The sequence below is a fragment of the Capsicum annuum genome, chromosome 9 (genome assembly GCF_002878395.1).
Source record: "Capsicum annuum cultivar UCD-10X-F1 chromosome 9, UCD10Xv1.1, whole genome shotgun sequence".
In the NCBI taxonomy this organism is placed as follows: Eukaryota; Viridiplantae; Streptophyta; class Magnoliopsida; order Solanales; family Solanaceae; genus Capsicum; species Capsicum annuum.
The window spans coordinates 24177169-24182354 of NC_061119.1; positions in this window are offsets into that span (position 1 = coordinate 24177169).

Below are 5186 nucleotides of genomic sequence, written 5' to 3' on the forward strand. Positions count from 1 at the left end.
CTTTGATTCTCTACAATTTTCTGGGTCTAAATCAGCCAAAATACCACATTACATTAAGTTATACTCGTTCAAAGATGACCCTTGCAAAATCGAACACTAAAACTTGATGGTTTAAAAAACTCTTAGCTTGTATTACCTTAAGTGACTCATATGAACATGCTTAATGCATCATAAGCTATCCTATCACTAGGATAGGATATTCATTGTAAGTCATGTACTCAAGTATGAATCACAGGATAGGAGATTTCATACGTAAGAATACTTATTCACTTCCTAGCTTAGAAACTGCGGGGTATTACAATATCTCCCCCTTGGGAACATTCGTCCTCGAATGAGAATTTACTGAGAAGGGATACAAGACAATAGAACCTGAACTAAACATGAAGAACTGCAACTTGATCTCATGACTGACATGCTAAACATACTGAACTCGTGCATATCTGATGCACGGACAACTGACACATGAATGTATGACTGAGTATGAAACGGTTAATAGGTACCAAGTTTATACTGGAAACATGAACGTGAATTGAATAAGATTAAGGAGAACTGTTACCTTGAGCTAGATCTGAATTGGCGGGGAAAAGGTGAGGATACTTGGTACGCATATCTGTTTCTGCTTCCCAAGTAGCTCCCTCATGAGACTGATTTTGCCAAAGAACCTTGACCAGAGGGACTTCTTTGTTCCTCAATCTACGAGTCTGATAATCTAAGATTTCGACTGGAATCTCTTCATAAGAGAGGCTGTTCTGAATGTCGATGCTCTGAATTGGGACAACAACTGCTGGTTCACTTATGCACTTCCTTAGCAAAGAGACATGGAAGACTGGATGGACTGAGGCTAGATCTGAAGGCAACTCAAGCTCATAAGCTACCTTGCTGAAGAGACAAATAATTTTGAAGGGACCGACATACCGGGGACTGAGTTTCCCTTTCTTGCCGAACCTCTTTACTCTCTTCATGGGAGAGATCTTAAGATAGACATAGTCATTGACCTCGAACTCGAGATCCTTTATACGAACATCTGCATAGGACTTCTGTCGGCTCTGAGTAGCCTAAAGTCTCTCTCTAATCAACTGAACTTTCTCTAAGGCATCGAATACTAAGTCAGGACCTATGATTAAGGCCTCACTAACTTAAAACCAACCAATCAAAGATCTACATCTCCTACCATAGAGAGCTTCAAATGGAGCCATCTGAATACTAAAATGATAGCTATTGTTGTATGCAAACTCAATCAAAGGCAAGTGGTCGTCCCAACTTCCCTTGAATTCAATTGCACATGCCCTTGGTATATCTTCAAGAGTCTGAATGGTCCTCTCTTCTTGACCATCTATCTGAGGATTAAACGTTGTACTGAGATGGACTTAAGTATCGAGACTTTTTTGGAATACTTTCCAAAAGTGAGAAGTGAATGGGGTACCTCTGTCTGAGATGATAGATAGTGGAACACCGTGTAATCTGACTAACTCCCTGATATAGAGTTTGGCATAATCCTCGGCGAAATAAGAAATACGAACAGGAAGAAAATGAGCTAACTTGGTCATTCTATCTATAATGACCCAGACTGAATCATGCTGATGACGAGTTCTAGGCAAACCCATCACGAAGTCCATGTTAACTTCTTCCTATTTCCAAGTAGGAATAGTGAACTCTTGCATGGAACCGCTAGGTTTCTGATGCTCTATCTTAAACTGCTGACATGTACAACACTTAGCCACAAACTCTACAATATCTCTCTTTATCCCACTCTACCAATAGATCTCCTACATGTCATGGTATATCTTAGTGGCCCCTAGATGAATAGAGTATCACGCACTATACGCTTCTGCAAGTATTCGCTGCCTCAATTCATCTACACCTGGAATACATAGACGACCCTGACAACGAAGAACACCATCTCCCCCTTGGGAGAAAACCTTGACTTTTTGATTTTGAACTTACTCTTTGAGCTTAACAAGGCTAGGATCCCTGTCTTGTTTCTCTTTCACTTCGGAAACTAGAGATGACTCTGAACTACTATGAACACATACACCACCCTCTGAAGAATCGACTAAGCGAATGCCTAGTCTGGCAAGCTAATGGATCTCCTGAGCCATCTTTTTCTTACTATCCTCAACGTGAGAAATACTACCCATGGAGAGTCAACTAAGAGCATCGGCCACAATATTGGACTTTCCTGGATGATAAAGAACACTCATGTCATAATCCTTCAAGAGCTCTAACCACCTTCTCTGGCGAAGATTGAGACCTTTCTGGGAAAAGACATACTGGAGGCTTTTATAGTCTGTGAAGACATCTACATGAACTCCATAGAGATAATGCCTCCAAATATTCAAGGCTAAAACTACCGTTGCTAACTCAAGATCATGAGTAGGATAATTCTTCTCATGTGGCTTTAATTGTCTGAAGGCGTAAGCTATGACCTTACCATGATGCATGAGGACACAACCTAAACCCACTCTGGATGCATCACAATAGACTACAAAACCATCTGAACCTTTTGGAATAGCTAGAACTGGAGCGGAGGTGAGTCGAGTTTTACACTCTTGAAATCTCTTCTCGCATGAATCTGACCACTAAAACTTAACCTTATTCTGAGTCAATCTGGACATGGGAAATGCAATAGAAGAAAATCCCTCAACAAACCATTTGTAATAGCCAGCCAAACCCAAGAAACTCCTAATATCTGATGGAGATACGGGTCTGGGCCAGTTTCTTACTGCCTCAGTTTTCTGAGAATCTACTCTAATGCCATCACCGAAAATAATATGGACAAGGAATGCTACTGATCTTATCCAAAATTCACACTTTCTCAACTTAGCAAATAATTGGTGATGCTTGAGAGTCTGAAGAACAATCCTGAGATGGTCTGCATGATCACGCTCTGTGCGAGAATAGATCAAAATATTATCTATGAATACTATGACAAACATGTCCAAGTTCTGCTTGAACACACGGTTCATCAAATCCATACAAGTTGCAGGGGCATTGGTAAGACCAAATGACATGACTAAAAATTCAAAGTGACCATACCGAGTATGGAAAGCTGTCTTCGGAATGTCATATTCTCCAACTCTGAGCTGATGATATCCCGATCTGAGGTCTATCTTGGAGAAGTAACTGGCACCCTGAAGTTGGTCGAAAAGATCATCAATCTTGGGAAGAGGATATCTGTTCTTGACCATGACCTTGTTGAGTTGATGGTAATCAATACACATCCTGAGAAAACCACTTTTCTTGCGCATGAATAATACTGGCACACCTCATGGGGAAACACTGGGTTTGATGAATCCCTTATCTAAGAGATCCTTCAACTAATCTTTCAGTTCCTTAAGTTCTGCTGGTGTCATTCTGTTTGGCGGAATAGAAAGAGGTTGAGTATCTGGAAAAAGGTCTATGCCAAAGTCTATTTCCCTTTTGGGAGGAATGCCTTGAAGATCTCCGAAAAAGATATCTGAGTATTCATTAACAACAGGGACTGTTTCGAGACTGGGATATTCAGAACTGGAATCTTTAACATGTACGAGATGATACACACACCCCTTAGAAATTATTTTCCTTGCCCGAAGGTAGGAAATAAGTTGACCCTTGAATGCAGAAATGCTACCCTTCCACTCTAGGATGGGCTCATTCGGGAACTGAAACTGAACTATCCTATTTCTGCGGTCGACTGTGGCATAGAAGGAATGAAGCCAATCTATGCCGAGAATGATGTCAAAATTAGTCATCTCTAACTCCACTAAATCTGCTGACATGGATTTCTGAGATATCATGACCGAGCAGTTCCTGTATACCCGCCGGGCTATGATGGTTTTCCCACTGGGGTAGAGACTAAGAAGGGCTCTGCTAGGACTTTGGAACTGATTTCGAAATCGCTGGCTATGTATGGAGTAACAAAAGATAAAGATGCACCTGGTTCTAGCAAAGCATAAACATGAACATGGAAAATATGTAACATACCAGTAACGACATTAGGAGAATTTTCCTGATTCTGCCGGGACTGAAGAGCATAGAGTCTATTTAGGCGTTGCCCACTGGTAGCACTGGAAATGGCACCCTGCTGGTTCGGGCGACTAGACTGAGTTGTAGAATAATTTTGCTGACCCTAAAGACTTGACTGCAGACACTTCCTAATCCTGTGGCCTGGCTTGCCACAACCAAAACAGACATCACTACTGGCTTTGCAAATGCCCTTGTGGTTCTTACCATAAGTCCGACAAAGGGGATTCATTCAGGCACTGCTAACACTGCCCTGAGATTTAAAGCCTGGCGCTTTGTTTCTATTGCCGTATTTAAACTTCGGCACTGGAGCGCTGGTAGAGGAAGGAGCTGGAATGGCTGACTTGGAGCAAAACTGTGAACGGTTTTCTCCATCTGACTTAGGGTGAGCAAAGTTGAAATTAGCTGACCTTGCTTTCTTGTTCTACCTCTCCCTAGTCTTAAACTTCTGCTCTTCTACTTACTGGGCATGGGTCATGAGTCTGGCTAAGGTCATATCACCGATCAGCATCGCAGACCTACACTCATTTACCACGCTATCATTGACCCCTGACACGAACTTGCTCATCTTAGCTCTATTGTTTGCAACCACATGAGGGGCATACCTGGCTAGCTGAGTAAATCTGAGAGAATACTCCCTAACCATCATATTCCCCTACCTGAGGTTGATGAACTCAAGAACTTTGACTTCCCTCAGCTCTTGGGGAAAGAATCTGTCTAAGAAGGTTGTGACAAATTCCTCCCACTCGATAGGGCCTATATCATCTAACCTCTTGGACTTCCACTATTTGTACCAATCATGAGAAATATCCTATAAATGGTAGGCGGCTAACTCAGCACTCTTAATAGAAGTAACACCCATGATGTTGATGACCTTCTGGACTTGGTCAATGACCTCCTGAGGGTCCTCATCAGACTTAGACCCATGGAAAGATGAAGGATTCATCCGGGTGAAGTCCCGAACCCTAGCTGCTTTAGGAGTGGCCAATGGATTGGACGGAATGACTGGTGGCCATTCATTCTGTGTAGCCATGGACTGAGCAAGTGTGGTAAATGCGGCTCTAAACTCCACATGGAAACATGTTCGCCCAAAGGATCTTCGGGCTGAGGAGCTGGCTGATTTCTTCTCTTTGGGGCCATGGTCTGGAATAAGAGAAGAATGGATTAGACTGAGAGTTTAACTT